We start from the raw sequence: 17,235 nt of genomic DNA, 5'->3' as shown, positions 1-17,235 counted from the left end.
AGGTGCACAATTCTGCGCTGCAGAGCCTGACAGGACAGGTGCTGTTGTCCAGATCATTGTTCCAACAGCATTCCTCTTAGATCCAATAAATTTGGTTAGTAGCTTGTTTCTGGTTTTGACCTTTGCTGCTATTATTTTCCAGTTAGAGACAAAAAAAAACTGCAGATGCTGGAATCCAAAGTAGACAGGCAGGAGGCTGGAAGGCACTGTGAGCCAAGCAGCATCAGGAGCTGGAGAAGTTGACGTTTCAGGTAGAACCCTTCTTCAGTCCTGAAATGTCAACTTCTCCACCTCCCGATATGACCTGGCTTCCTGTGTTCTTCCAGCCTCCTTCCTGTCTACATTATTTTCCAGCTGGCAAGGCTAATGTTACCCATTCATTCATTAAACTCAATCCTTTTCTTTCTCTCATTGCAAGTCAAGCTCGCTGAATCCTCACTGCTTTTGAATGCAGGCTACTGCACTAGCAGGGTAGGATCGTAACGAATGCATGATGGATGGAAAGATAGGAATGGAAGGAGAATCCAGTGAGGAAATTGCCAGCTGCTCTTCCCAAACATGCAGGCCATCTGAAATGTTAATATTAGAGTTTATGAATAGAATAGAATCCTCACAGTGTAGAAACAGGATATTAAGCACAACAAGTCCATACTAACCCTCTGAACCCTTGAAGCTTGCTAATGCGTTTTCCCACTTTCAGTGGATAGCTTCTGTTGAGGGAGGTTGCATCAGAATTGGTCTAATCTTGCTTTGACATGCTGACAAAAGACCTTGCCTCCAACTTATCCTTTTGTGCAAGCAGCAAACCAGAGCTTACAGTTCCTTGTTTCATCTCTTGGTGCATTCCTGAGATATCGTGAGGTGGCAAATAGACCACAATGTACTTTTGCTAAAACATACACAGAATGCTGAGAAACTCAATTGGTCTGATATCCATGGAAAGGGAACATTTCAAGTCTGGTATGACTTTTCTTCAGAACAATATCTGTAGAACAAATGTGAAACAATCCGCTTTCAGATTTCAAGGACTGGCGACATTTTGCTTTTATTTGAATGTATTTGGGTGCATGGCCTCATGGGGGCAGCACGGTGGCACAGTGGTTATCACTGCTGCCTCACAGCGCCAGAGACCCGGGTTCAATTCCCGCCTCAGGCGACTGACTGTGTGGAGTTTGCACGTTCTCCGTGGGTTTTCTCCGGGTGCTCCGGTTTCCTCCCACAATCCAAAGATGTGCAGGCCAGGTGAATTGGCCATGCTAAATTGCCCGTAGTGTTAGGTAAGGGGTACATGTAGGGGTATGGGTGGGTTGCGCTTCGGCGGGGCGGTGTGGACATGTTGGGCCGAAGGGCCTGTTTCCACACTGCAAGTAATCTAATCTAATCTCATTGCAATGTGATGTCAGGAGTTGTTAATTCGCTGGTTATGTGGGTATTGGAGCCAGCTGATCCTGATTTCCCATTCATTTGACTCTGGATTAACGGGGGGCCCTATAGTTGGTCAGAAAATTGACAGCTCTCCTCCCCAACCTAAAAAATCTTCTCCCACAATAGATATTATTTAAACTGAAAGAGAATTGCACATTTGATTTGAAGAAACAATGGCAAGATTCACTCTTTATGTATGAAATTTGAAATAGTTCACTTGCTGAATTCCCTCAATTCTGTTTCTTCCTCAACAATTTGCTATTCCTATTACTTCCATGATATGACATCCTTTCGCTTTTTCTACTGAGCTCTTCAAACCACCATTTATACAATAATTCTGCCCCAAGAAAACCTCACCTTTCAGATCCCAAAGGCTATGTTGACCTTCACCCTTTTGCTAATCAACACACCGACTTTCCTTGACCTCCCTGCTACAAGGCCATCCCCGACCCTTACCTTCCAAGTCCACCCTATCATATCAAACTGCCCCTAAGACTTTTACCATTTCCACCACTGTATCATACCCAACAGACAAATATTCATTCATGAGCTGCCCACAGCAAGGACAACACCCTAGATTGGCTAGAACCCCAAGCGCCTAGTCAGAATGGAGCCCAACCCCACTAGACTAACTGCAGTCCAACTTTACTGGAGCATTTCTCCTACAGATGACTGGAATCCATGCTTGCTCTGCTAACCTTTCCACTTTTGCTGTTCAATGACTGCCTGAGTACAATTTTCTCAATACTTTGTACTTCAGCCTAAGCCAGACCTCTTTTTGCAATTAGCCAAATGGGCTTTAAGATGGCCTAGTAACACAGCCTGTTCTCCTCTGCATGGATGTGTAAACTATTCTCAGAGTTTACAATGCAAGTGAATGAAAGCATAATTTAATGTCATTTTGCAGCAAGTATGAACCTGAAATCTGGGAAGAACTGCAAATTTCCAGGTAATGCCTACAATACATGATCAGGTATTTGAAGTGTTAAGTTTCTTGATTAGACAGAAGTTAATTTAATTACAGTGTGTTGTGCTTTTAATGGAGAAGCTAAAGTATACAGATCATCCTTTAAACATTTGTTGGTGAGTTCAATATGCTTTCTAGGCTGTGGAACTTAATCACTGAAATGAGAATTCAAATGTTTTTGCTTCCCGTCTGACGAAGTTCACCTGCCCGCCATTCCTCTTGTCCCCACTGGCACCAGAAAACCTTTGTTACATATATATTTTGACTTGGATTAATTTAAAACATTATCACTGTAACTTTGAATATACTTATTTAAAATCAATAAGAGAATTACAACCTCCTCCACGAACAGAAAAGCACAAAAATATAATTTATACAAACCTAGGCTGCAGCCCATTTCTCTTGCTGTCCCCTTGATTGAACCTAATTTCAGATACTGGTTATCTGAGATTAAATTCTAAGTGACTATAGCTTGCATCACTAAGGTAATAACCTTCTGCCTATTTTTCAGTGATGTTATCAGAACCTGTTTAACCATTATATTTGAAAAGAAATGCATTTTAAAGTCATCACAACTTTCTAGAAATATTATTGTCAGCCATGCTGTTGTCCACTTGAAGTCAGAAGACCATGGGTTCAAATATGGCTTCAAAGATTTCAATGTATACTCGCATGAACTTTCATTACAGTAATGAGGGAGTGTTATTCTGTCAGAGATTTTGTCTTTTACAAAAGGTATTAAGGCAAGTCCCAATAAATCCTATGATATGTTATTTGAAGAAAAGCAGTTGTGATGACCTCGTCAACATTTATCCCTCAACCAACAATATAAAAATGATAAACCAGTGATTTATTTCATTATTGTTATGGGATCTTGCTTTGCATAAACTGGTTACCCAGCATTAGAATTGTGACTATACTTTGGCAGGACTTAATTGCCTTCAAATTTTTTGAGATATGAAGAGGTCATCACAACAGTCATAAATATCTACAAACATTGCAAGGTAGATGCAGTGCATTCGATCTGCACAATACATTGCAATACTCACTGAGGCTTTTCTGCTGGTGCAGAAACAGGTCCCATGTTAGTGACTGTGCTGCACATAAGCCTACTCTCACAATTTAACTATCAAAAAATATAATCATTCCTTCACCATTGTGGAGAGAATCATTATCACACAAACTGTGGTGGTCAAAGAAGGTAACTTACCGCTACATTCTCATAGGAAGCTCAAGATGAGTAACAATTGCAGATTTTACCACTGAGACCAATATAATGAAAATGAATAAAACATTACACTTTACTGTCAAAAGAATCCTCATTAAACAACTAAGCAATGAATAAAATATTCTGAGAAAACCATTCATACCAAGACTAGCAGTACCTGGTGAAGGGTACTTATATCAAACTTTGAACAATCATTGCTGCTTACTTCAGTTGAAGTGTTGCCCAGATTATAAATACAGCAGCTGAATTTTCAACAAGTCTTGCAATCTTCCATTAGAATGTATTCAGAATGAACTCCTGCTTCAGTAAATGCTCAATTGAATTAAATACTACTTAAAAAAAGGAAAATCACTTGGCCTGATATAGCAGAAAAGTACTCTGAACATTAATTATTTTCATAATAATTATACAGGCAAATAAGATAGGAAATTTGCAATCTGTAAAATCTCACAAAGACTACAATAGATAAATGACCCACTGTTGGTGATTATGATTGAAGGAAAAATATTAGCCAGAAAACTGGGAAAATTTTCCTGTTCTGGTTTGAGTAGTGCCAAGCAATGTCTTTATGACAGTCAAAAGAGACAAAGTATTGGTTTAAAGTTTTATCTAACTAATAGTAACTGAAACAAAACAGCACTCCCACCATATTACACTGACGCATCTTCTGAGAAATACTGTAATTTTGAAATAAGACTTGAACCCATGACCTATTTATTCAGAGACAAAAGCACCATTAAGCCAACTGGCACAAACACTTATTCATTCCCTGTCTCTTTGCTCAATCACCAGTAGTTGCTTTTTAGTAAATATGATCTGGCCCTTTGGAATCTTCCACAATCTGTCTACATCCTCCTTCTCCCCTCAGTTTTAAGAGCATATTGAAAAGCTTTGCTCTTGAACTGCTCCATTCAAATTATTCCCTTCTCTCCAATTTGTCCATTTCATTCTCCAGTCTATTAAAAAAAAACTTGAATTAACCTTTCATGACTACTGGATATCCAAAGTGTATTTTGTCAAGGATGTACGTCCTTTGAACTATAGTTGCTGTAATGTAGAAAGCATGGAAGCCAGTTGGCTCACAGTAAGCTCTCACAAACTGAAAAGTGTTCACAACCAAATAATCTTATTTTCTGAGTCATGGAGATAAGCATTAATGTGATTGTGATGGGAGAAATATGTCAGTAATCAAGCCCTGCTATTCCATGAGATACATCATTAATGTAAATTCTTTGATGCAATCACCAAAATGGCCAAATGGTTCTGGTCTTAAGAATAAAAGAGACTTTTACCAGGTTTATTTAATTAATGCAAAAATAATCTATTACAAAACTAAATTCATTTCTAAACACAAATGACAAAACTGGACAACATCCAAGCAATAATCCAGAACCAGAACTATTAGCTAACCTGCCAATATCACCTTTTAATCTCAACACAAAGAAAGACACTCATACAACCAAGGACAAAATAAATCCCTGCAGAGATAATATTTTGAAAAAGCAAATGAAAACCATCCTTAGTGGCCAATATTTGAAAAACAAAAGAGGCAATTTGATGAATTCTCACAGTACATATGATTCATAGTCAGAGTCATAGACCAAGGCAACAGACTATTCAGTCCAACTCATCCGCTCCAACCAGACATCACAATCTGATCTAGTCCCATTTGCCAGCATTTGGCCCATATCCCTCTTTAACCCTTCCTATTCATATACCCATCTGGATGTCTTTTAAATTTTGTAATTGTACCCACCTCCATCACTTCGTCAGGCAGCTTGTTCGACACATGCACCATCTTATGCATGAAAAAGTTACTCTTCAGGTCCTTATTAAATTTTTCCTCTCTCACATTAAATCTATATGCCCTCTAGTTTCAGATTCCTCTAACCTCAGAAAAAGACCTTGGCTATTCACTCTATCCATGCCCTTATGATTTTATGAACCTCTACAGGGTCAACCCTCAGCCTCTGACACAACAGAGAAAAAAAGTCCCTTGTCCATTCAGCCTCTCCCTATAACTCAAACCCTCCAGTCCCAGCAACATTGTTGTAAATCTTTTCTGCCCTTTCTCAATTTAATATCTCATAGATGGGTGACCAGAATTGAATGTCGTATGTCAAAAGTCACTAATGTCTTGTACAGCCACAACATGACATCCCAACCCCTATACTCAATGTTCTGAGCAATGGGGACAAGTGTGCCAAATGCCTTCTTCATCAACTTGTCTATCTACGACTCCATCTTCAAGGAACTATGCACTTGCACTCCTCGGTTTCAATGTTCGACAACACACCACAAGGCCCTACCATTCACTGTATAGGTCCTGCCCTGGTTAGCCTGACCAAATTGCAACACCTCACATTTATCTAAATTAAAATCCATCTGCCACTCTTCAGCCCATTGGCCTATCTGCTCAAGGTCCCATGTACTCTGAAATAATTCACTTCACTGACCACTGCACCACCTATTTTAGTGTCATAGAGTCATAGAGATGTACAGCATGGAAACAGACCCTTCGGTCCATCCTGTCCATGCCGACCAAATATCCCAATCCAATCTAGTCCCACCTGCCAGCACCCGGCCCATATCCCTCCAAACCCTTTCTATTCATATACCCATCCAAATGCTTCTTAAATGTTGAAATTGTACCAGCCTCCACCACATCCTCTGGTAGTTCATTCCATACATGTACCACCCTCTGCGTGAAAAGTTGACCCTTAGGTCTCTTTTATATCTTTCCCCTCTCACCCTAAACCTATGCCCTCTAGTTCTGGACTCCCTGACCCCAGGGAAAAGACTTGGTCTATTTATCCTATCCATGCCCCTCATAATTTTGTAAACTTCTATAAGGTCACCCCTCAGCTTCCGATGCTCCAGGGAAAACAGCCCCAGCCGATTCAGCCTCTCCCTGTAGCTCAGATCCTCCAACCCTGGCAACATCCTTGTAATCTTTTCTGAATCCTTTCAAGTTTCACAACATCTTTCCGATAGGAAGGAGACCAGAACTGCATGCATATTCCAACAGTTGCCTAACCAAAGTCCTGTACAGCCGCAACATGACCTCCCAACTCCTGTACTCAATACTCTGACCAATAAAGGAAAGCGTGTAAAAACGCCTTCTTCACTATCCTATCTCCCTGCGACTCCACTTTCAAGGAGCTATGAACCTGCACTCCAAGGTCTCTTTGTTCAGAGTGGCAGATGGATTTTAATTTAGATAAATGTATAAGTCCTGCTAAGATTTGCTTTCCCAAAATGCAGCACCTTGCATTTATCTGAATTAAACTCCATCTGCCACATCTCAGCCCATTGGCCCATCTGGGCCAGATCCTTTTGTAATCTGAGGTAACCCTCTTTGATGTCCACTACACCTCCAATTTTGGTGTCATCTGCAAACTTACTAACTGTACCTCTTATGGTCGCATCCAAATCATGTATGCAAATGACAAAAAGTAGAGGGCCCAGCACCGATCCTTGTGGCACTCCACTGGTCATAAGCCTCCAGTCTGAAAAACAACCCTCCACCACCACCCTCTGTCTTCTACCTTTGAGACAGTTCTGTATCCAAATGGCTAATTCTCCCCGTATTCCATGAGATCTAACCTTGCTAATCAGTCTCCGATGGGGAACCTTGTCAAACGCCTTACTGAAGTCCATATAGATCACATCTACTGCTCTGCCCTCATCAATCTTCTTTGTTACTTCTTCAAAAAACTCAATCAAGTTTGTGAGACATGATTTCCCATGCACAAAGCCATTTGACTATCTCGAATCAGTCCTTGCCTTTCCAAATACATGTGCATCCTGTCCCTCAGGATTCCCTCCAACAACTTGCCCACCACCGAGGTCAGGGTTACTGGTCTATAGTTCCCTGGCTTGTCTTTATCGCCCTTCTTAAACAGTGACACCACATTTGCCAACCTCCAGTCTTCCGGCACCTCACCTGTGACTATCGATGACACAAATATCTCAGCAAGAGGCCCAGCAATCACTGCTCTAGCTTCCCACAGAGTTCTTGGGTACACCTGATCAGGTCCTGGGGATTTATCCACTTTTAAACGTTTCAAGACATCCAGCACTTCCTTCTCTGTAATCTGGACATTTTGCAAGATGTCACCATCTATTTCCCTACAGTCTATATCTTCCATATCCTTTTCCACAGTAAATATTGATGCAAAATATTCATTTAGTATCTCCCCCATTTTCTGTGGCTCCACACAAAGGATGCCTTGCTGATCTTTGAGGGGCCCTATCTTCTCCCTAGTTACCCTTTTGTCCTTAATATATTTGTAAAAACCTTTTGGATTCTCCTTAATTCTATTTCCAAAGCTATCTCATGTCCCCGTTTTGCCCTCCTGATTTCCCTCTTAAGTATACTCCTACTTTCTTTCTACTCTTCTAAGGAGTCACTCGATCTATCCTGTCTATACCTGACATATGCTTCCTTCTTTTTCTTAACCAAACCCTCAATTTCTTTAGTCATCCAGTATTCCCTATACCTACCAGCCTTCCCTTTCACCCTGACAGGAATGTACTTTCTCTGGATTCTTGTTAGCTCATTTCTGAAGGCTTCCCATTTCCCAGCTGTCCCTTTACCTGCGAACATCTGCCTCCAATCAGCTTTTGAAAGTTCTTGCCGAATACCATCAAAATTGGCCTTTCTCCAATTTAGAACTTCAACTTTTAGATCTGGTCTATCCTTTTCCATCACTATTTTAAAATGAATAGAATTATGGTCGCTTCTCTAGTAGATACATCCACATACTGAATCAGACAATTGTCTTGTACGCACTTAAGAAATTCCTCTCCATCTAAACCTTAACACTATGGCAGTCCCAGTTGATGTTTGGAAAGTTAAAATCTCCTACCATAACCACCCTATTATTCTTACAGATAGCTGAGATCTCCTTACAAGTTTGTTTCTCAATTTCCCTCTGACTATTGGGGGATCTATAATACAATCTCAATAAGGTGATCATCCCTTTCTTATTTCTCAGTTCCACCCAAATAACTTCCCTGGATGTATTTCCGGGAATATCCTCCCTCAGCACAGCTGTAATGCTATCCTTATCAAAAATGCCACCCCCCCCCCCCCCCCCCCCCCCTCCTCTCTTGCTTCCCTTTCTATCCTTCCTGTAGCATTTGTATCCTGGAACATTAAGCTGCCAGTCCTGCTCATCCCTGAGCCATGTTTCCGTAATTGCTATGATATCCCAGTCCCATGTTCCTAACCATGCCCTGAGTTCATCTGCCTTCCCTGTTAGGCCCCTTGCATTGAAATAAATGCAGTTTAATTTATTAGTCCTACCTTGTCCCTGCCTGCCCTGACTTTTTGACTCACTTCTGTTCTCAGCTGGACCCGTCTCTGATCGATCTCTTTCTTCACTATCTCCCTGGGTCCCACCCCCCTAACCTTACTAGTTTAAATCCTTCCAAGCAGTTCTAGCAAATTTCCCTGCCAGTATATTAGTCCCCTTCCAATTTAGGTGCAATCTGTCCTTCTTGTACAGGTCACTTCTACCCCAAAAGAGATTCCAATGATCCAAAAATGTGAATCCTTCTCCCATACACCAGCTCCTCAGCCATGCATTCATCTGCTCTATCCTCCTATTTCTGCCCTCACTAGCCCGTAGCACTAGGAGTAATCTAGATATTACTACCCTTGAGGCCCTCCTTTTAAAATTTCTGCCTAACTCTCTGTAATCTCCCTTCAGATTCTCAACCTTTTCCCTTCCAATGTCATTGGTTCCAATGTGGACAATGACCTCCTGCTGGCCCCTCTCCCCCATGAGAAAATTCTGCACTCTCTCTGAGACATCCTTGATCCTGGCACCAGGGAAACAACACACCATTCTGCTTTTTCTCTGCTGGCTACTAATATGTCTGTCTGTACCTCTGACTACAGAATCCCCTAACACAATTGATCTCTTGGGAGCCGATGTACCCCTCGTTGCATTAGAGCCAGTCTCAATGCCAGAAAGTTGGCTGTTCATGTTATGTTCCCCTGAGAATCCACCATCCTCTACATTTTCCAAAACAGCATACCTGTTTGAAATGGGTATATCCACAAAAGACTCCTGCCTAGGTGCCGAACTCTCTCACCCTTCCTGGAGTTAACCTATCTATGTGACTGTATCTGAGACTTCCCCCCTTCCTATAACTGCCATCCATCACATACTGCTGCTGTTGCAAATTCCTCATCGCTTCTATCTGTCTCTCCAACCGATCCACTCGATCTGATAAGATTTGCATCCAACAGCATTTATGACAGATATAATCCGCAGTAACCCTTAAACTCTCTTTAAACTCCCACATCTGACAAGAAGTACATATCACTGTAAAGGCCATTTTTGCTCATTCACAATCTACAGACCCAGAAAATAACACCGTCTTATTCCTCTACAAACACTGCCCCAGGTTAAATTAATAGCTATGACTTATATTTTAAGTTTAATCAAGAGACTTATCTCCAAAAACATATAATCAAGAAAGAATCCACTATACTCACTACTGCAGCCTTTCTCTTTGGACAGACTTAAAACAACAATTAACTTATTTGATTCTGTGCTGTGAACTTCGCCCAACAGTTCCTCCAAGATTAGTTGTGAATTTCACTGTTTGTTAATTTTCCCAGATGCACTCCGATATCCAGCGATACACGAATTCAAACAGCAAAGGCGGTAACTGTGCAGGTTCTCTCTTTCTCTCTCTCCCCTGCACTGTCCTCACCATGTGCTTCCTTTGTCTGCCATCTGCAAACTTACCAACCATGCCTCCTACATTCACATCCAAATCCTTTGTATAAGTAAAAAAAAGCAGTGTACCCAACATTGATCCTTGTGGCACACCACTGGTCATGGGCCTCCAGTCTGAAAAGCAACCTACTACCATCAGTCTCTGTCTCCTATCTCAAAGCTAATTTTGTATCCAATTAGCTAGCTTCCCCAGACTCATGTGATCTAACCTTACTAACTAGTCTATTGTACAAAACCTTGTTGAATGCTTTGCTGAAGTCCATATAGACAATGTCCACTGCTCAGCCTTCATCAATCTTCTTTACCATCTCTTCAATAAACTCAATTTAGTGAGACATGATTTCCCACGCACAAAGCCGTGTGGACTATCCCTAATCCGCCCTTACCCTTCTAAATGCATGTAAATCCAATCCCTCAGAATCCTCTCCAACAAGTTATATACCACTGACATAAGGCTCACTTGACTATAGTTCTTTGACTTTTCCTTACAGCCTTTCTTAAATAATCCCTATTGATGAAATCAAATTCCTGACAGCCATAGGCCAGTAGAAGATCTTCTAAGCAAACTTCAGTCCAGATGGAAGTCAGGTTGTTTCCAAGTATTTGGGAAGTGATCACATAGTCAACATTTGTAAGGTAGTCAAAATAATGAAATCTAGGAACTTTACTCGGTTCCCAAATACTTCAGACGGGGGTGGGAGGAAGAAACATGCAGTTTATTGTGAGCTATGGAGCACCCCACGTATAGTAACAAATGGACTGGAGTAGGCCATTCAGCCCCTCAAGCCTGTTGTACCATTAAATTAGATCATGGCTGATTTGTTTTAACATGTTTGTGTGATTTGCTGGTTTTACTTTTGACCTTTGCTGTTGTTCACTTCAGATGTTTCCAGAAGGGTAAAATTCTACATAGAGTCACTCCGATAGCAAATAACTATGAGATCCAATAGCACTAGGGATACAAAAAAAAACAAAGAATTTAAGGTACTGGAAATGAGAAACACAATCATATATTGCTGGAAAAAACTCAGTAAGTCAGGCAGCATTTGTGGAAAGAAAGCAGAATTAACATTTGGGTCCAGTGACCCTTCTTCAGAACTTATTGTAGCTAGAAAAAAGTTGGTATAAATGCTGAAGATGGGGAGGGGAGGAGTAAACATTAGGTGGAGGTGAAGCCCAGAGACAGAAAGAGAGGAAAACAGTTGGGCAGACAAAACAACGATTAAAGGTCAGCCTAGGAGAATACGTAGTGAGTGATGGGGACCACTAATGGCTGACAATGGGAGGATTGTGAAAACTAAGCCTGGTGTGGGAGGCAGTAGGGGGGTGTTGCTCAAGCCCTAAAGTTGTTGAACTTGATCTTGAGTTCAGAAGGCTACAGGGTTCTCAAGATAAAAATGAGATGCTGTTCTTCCAGCTTGGGCTGAGCTTCACTAGAACACTGCAGGAAGCCTAAGACAGAAACGTTCATCAGGAAGCACAGTACTGTTCTGAAGTGGCGGGCAACTTCATTTTTGCTGGGTCAATTTTGCTGATGGAAAGTAGGTGTTCTGCAAAGTGGTCATCCAGTCTGCACCACGTCTCCCCAATGTAGGGGAGAACACATTGTGAGTAGTGAATATAGTACATTAGATTGATTGAAGTCCAAGTAAATCACTGCTTCATCTGGAAAGTGTGTCTAGGGCCTTGGATAGTGAAGAGGGAGGAAGTAAAAGGTGGTGTTACACCCTGTGCAAGGGAAAGTGGTGTTGGGAAGTGTTAGGAGTGGAAGGGGAGTGGACTAAGATGTCACAGAGGGATCGGTCCCTGTGGAAGGCTAACAAGGGAGGGAAGGAGACAATGTGTTTAGTTATGGCTTCCCACTATAGTTGGCAGAAATAGCAACTCATGATCCTTTGACTGTGGATACTGGTGGGATGGTTGGTGAGGATGAGGCAGTTCCTATCGCTGTTGTGGTAGGGAAAAGAGGAGATGAGGGCCAAAGTAAGACAGATGGGTTGGACATAGCTGAGGGCTCTGTTAACGATGGTGATGGGGAATCCTCAGTTGAGGAAGAAGATGGATATTTCAGAGATCTCCTTGTTGAAGTTGGCATCAGAGGAACAGATGCGATGGAGATGGAGAATCTGGGAGAATGGAATTAAGTCTTTACAGGAAGCAGGGTGTGAGGATGTACAGTCAAGGTAACTGTTGGAGTTTGTGGGTTTATAGAGCATATCTGTGGTCAGCCTATTCCCAGGAAAGGAAACAGAGGTATCGAGCAAAGGAAAGGAAGAATCAAGAGGTGGACCAGGTGAAGGTGAGATCAGGGTGAAAATTGTAAGTGAAACAGACAAACTTTCACAGTTCCATACGAGAGAGAGAAGCAGCACTGACAATGTCATTGATTTGCCAGAGAAAGGGTGTGGGTGGGGAGCAGAATAGGACTGGAAAAAAGAACATTCTGAAGTTCTGAAGAAGAGTCACTGGACCCGAAATATTAATTCTTCTTTCTATCCACAGATGCTGCCAGCATGGCTGAGTTTTTCAGGCAATACCTGTTTTGTGGCCATAGGCACAGGCCTATCTTCAGCTTGTTTTAGACATGTTGTTCAATACAGGTCGTTGAAACGAGAAGCCGGCATCCTATGATCAATTACCCTTTATTTACAAATGCATAATCAGTGACATTGATCCCAGCTCCCTCAGAGCCACTCTGAAACTGAACAAGATGTCTGACACACCTGTTTTTATTTGTTAGCCAAGACTCCCTGATTGAAACAGATTAACAGCACCAATTTGGGAATTCATATTCTATGATGTCCAGCTGGCTGATCTTGTTACAATCATTGCAGGCGTGAGTGCTAGAACTTGTTTGGGTGCTGTCCCCCTTGCAGAAACTAGCTGCATCAACATTAAGGGATGCCCTTATTGCCAGAGATTGCATTCCAGGATGAGACACACAAAAGGTGTTAAAGCACGCAGAAAATAGTGAAATCAGTTGCCCACAATCATAAGATATTTTTTCCAGGTTTTGAGCAGCAATGATCTTTGTCATATGTCAACCTTCAGGAATGAGTTTCAGTTAATGACTTTGGGGTAGAATTGTCAAACAGCAGAAGCATGGGGGCAAAGTTGTTTTTAGAATTTTGGTGAAATGCTGTCATATCCTACATTCTTGCCATATTCCAGGCCCCTTAATGATTTCACTAATTCTGTGATCTTGAAGGGATCATGCCATGATTTGCATTTTACGGCACTATTTTATCAGTGCATGACAGATGATGCATTTTATTTTATTTTCCAATTGCGTCCTTGCTTCTATAGCGTAGCACTAACAATTTGATTGATGTATAATTCAGAACAGGTGATCTTTTAGGGCTGCTCCAAGGTGGCAAATCAGGCTCCAGCACCTCCAACTCGAGTAAGTAAATGCGAGGCCTTTCCTGCCACGATTTCCTCCCATTTGGCATGGTATGCAGCATCAAGAGACTAGGTGAGGTGGCCTGCAATCTTGGGTCACCAAATGATAGGAAACAATGGACCAACATTCATGTCACACCTGTCAGTATCCAAGCATCTCTGGGAAGCAATGATCTAAGCAACAGACTGAATTCCACGACAAAACCTTGTGGAATCCCAGAATCATCAGTCTCATTAATGAGCAACCCTCAGGTTTTACAGCATGTTCTCCAAATCTTATAACTTCATATTGAGGGCCAATCAACCACAAAATGAAATATCATTGGAGGTTTTGCCATCAAATGTTATATTGACATCAGTTGCCTACAAATAACACATATTAGAATTGAAGAAGCAAGTTACTATGACACCAAAAGTTTTTACTTACTATGCTATTCTTCTCATGCTAAACACAGCCAGGCTATCTCTCACCAATCTGACTTTACTGATGCGACTGTCATCAACTAAATTCTGTAACACCATTTGGGTCAGCAGTTTCCATCCTGCAAATGTGCACAAGCCTTTAAATGCCAACTGGGAACAGCAAATTCTGCCAGTATTGCCTCACCCAGTCACCCACATAAGAACTTAACAGGAACAACAGTGATTGCAGTTACTCAGTACCAGACAAAAATGGTGAACAGTTCCTAGAATGGGCATTCAAAAACTACCTTGCTTTGATGCCCAACTCCAAACAATGAAATATCTGTCATGAAGCCAGATGGGGTTGGAACTACACCTCTGACGTCTGCTTGATCATCTCCCTTAATCCTGGATAACTTCCTGCATAATCAACACAGACAAGGCTTATTTACATTGACCTAACCTTCCAGTCATCAATAGTGCAAGAAGATGTGATGAAAAACTCATAAAGCAGCTGACCAAAATACAGCAAGATCTTGGACCACACCATTGTGTCAGAGAATGAATATCAGCATTTTTGTGATGTCATTTGCTTTTGCAGTTATTCCCTGCAGCTACCAATTCATCAATATCTCATTCCTTGATCCAGATAGCGTGACATTTCTAAAACAATGTGAATCATCTGGTGATCCTGAGATAGCAGACCATTTCATCGAGTCTTTCAATGCTACATGTCATACTTGATGAGAGAAAACAACAGCAGGGATCAATTTTACTCATTTCAGTCTGAAGTGTTGAAGCCCAATTTGCTAAGTTAGCAAATCCCAGCATTACTTGTACTAAATCATCCATCAGTTTCCCTGAATCAAGATACTACTCAATCTTTGTCAGCTTTTTGACCTGATGATCCTGTTTTGATTGTCACTTACATTTCCACAAAATTTGACTAGTAATTTCAAGTAAATGTTAGATAATTAGACATTGGACGTTGGAGTCAAGAGTAAAAGTCAATGGGGGGAAGATGGTGAAGTAGTGGTAATGTCACTGTACTAGTAAAACCTGCTTTGGGGCATAGGTTCAAATCCACACACAATAGCTTGTGAGTTTAATTTCAATTAAAATTTGGAATTGAAAAAGTTATTCTCAGCAGTGGTGACCATGGAACAACCATCAATTGTCCTAAAATCCATCTGATTCACTTCTGTCCTTTAGGTAAAGAAATGTGAAATCTTTGTCCTGTCCATATAATTCCCTAATGATTTGCTCTTAAGTGTCCTCTGGAATGTCCTTGCAAGCCACTCAGGTCAAGGACAATTTGGAATGGGCAGCAAATTCTGGCCTTGATCTTGACACCCAGATCCAATTCAAGAATTTAAAAAATTAACTGACTTCTGTTTAATCTGCTATTTCACTTATTTGCACCTGGGCAGAACAAGTAAGGCAAAGGGATACTTAACAAGTAGTTGTACCCTGGGAAGCACCAAGGATTAGAGGGATCTTGGTGTGCATATCCACCAGTCCCTTAAGGTAACAGTCACATGGATAAAGTTATTAAGAAGGCTTATGGGATACTTGCTTTTATTAGCCAAGGCTTAGATTTTCAGAGCAGGGAGGTTATGTTGGCACTGCATAAAATAATGGTTAGTCCAGAGCTGGAGTTCTGTGTGCAGTTCTGCCAACCAAATTCTAGAAGGAATGTAATTGCAATGGAGAGGGTGCAGAGGAGATTTACCAGGATGTTTCCTAGACTGCAGTTTTTTCATTATGAAGAGAGGTTGGATAGACTGGGGTTATTTTCTTTAAACTAGAGGAGACTGAGGAGGAGGGGGACATGATTGAGATGTATAAAATTATGTGTGCACTGATAAATTGGAAGGGAATCTCCTTGGTGGAGGGATCAATGACCAGCAACATGGATTTAAGGTAAGGGACAGGAAGTTTAGAAGAGATGTGAGGAAAATATTTTTCATTTAGAGAGTGGTGGGAATCTGGAACTTACTGTCTGTGAGGGTGGTAAAGACAGAAACTATCAGAACATTTTTGAAGTACTTAGATGTGTACTTGCAATGCCAATGCACGCAGGGCAATGGGCCAACTGCTGGGAAATGATTTGATTAATTAGAATAGTTGGGTGTTTATTTTTGACCAGTGCATACTCAATGAGCTGAACTACGACTCTAGTAACTGTAACAAAAAAACAAATATTTCATTGGCTCTGTGAATGCTACTTTGACAATTCATAAGAAAGACATTTTATTTATTTCTCTGTAATGCTGGTGAAAAATGACAATTTAACTTATCATTCAACAGGTTTAATTGGAGGCATTAGCTTTCGGAGTGCTGCTCCTTCATCAGGTGGTTGTCAGCAGCACTCCAAAAGCTAGTGCTTCCAATTAAACCTGTTAGACCATAATTTGGTGTTGTGTGATTTTTAACTTTGTACACCCCAGTCCAACACCGGCATCTCCAAATCACAACTTATCATTGGCACTGAGAATTTATAAACCTTTGCAAAATGAATGCAACAACTCCTAAGTAAATTTGGCAGCCTAAAATTGCTTCACACTTATACTACAATTGTCGCATAAAATATCCATTGATCAGAAATTGTTTCTGGAGTACATCTGGTTTACATAAATGATAATATAAAATAGAAACCCCATATCAGTTTCACAACTAACTTTAGAGTCAATCTGTAGTCCAGTGTGAAATAGTAAAAGTAATGTAATGCCAGAAGAATGCATGTTAAGCAAACACAGAAACAGCTGTTAATAGACTACATTGACAAACAAATATGGAAAAAAAATGTTCTGTCGAAAGGTTATACAAGAATGTTAACCTACTTCACTTTGCAGATACTGACAGCCTTTTTGTGTACTCTTAAAATAGCAGAGCGCACAGTTTTCATTTGAGTAGGGAGATGGTATCCAGGTAGCAACATGACATGAGAATCTGAGAGTGCCATTTGCAAGGTCAGATGGTGAACAGTCAGTCATAAATGGCTCTCAAAAACTAACACAAATACAAATACAGATGAAAATATATTTTATTAC

The 17,235-nt window shown here is 41.0% G+C and overlaps 1 long non-coding RNA gene across 3 annotated transcripts in view; it reads right to left on the bottom strand.

Moving 5' to 3' along the window:
* LOC122557655 (uncharacterized) overlaps nucleotides 1-17,235 on the bottom strand; it is a 175,229-nt gene that overhangs the window by 144,510 nt on the left and 13,484 nt on the right. The gene's annotated exons all lie outside the window — the stretch shown is intronic.

This window comes from Chiloscyllium plagiosum, unplaced genomic scaffold (assembly GCF_037043375.1).
Source record: "Chiloscyllium plagiosum isolate Xiang-an unplaced genomic scaffold, Cpla_swu_hap1 HiC_scaffold_18, whole genome shotgun sequence".
Taxonomy (NCBI): domain Eukaryota; kingdom Metazoa; phylum Chordata; class Chondrichthyes; order Orectolobiformes; family Hemiscylliidae; genus Chiloscyllium; species Chiloscyllium plagiosum.
This window is presented reverse-complemented; position numbering and strand designations above follow the sequence as displayed.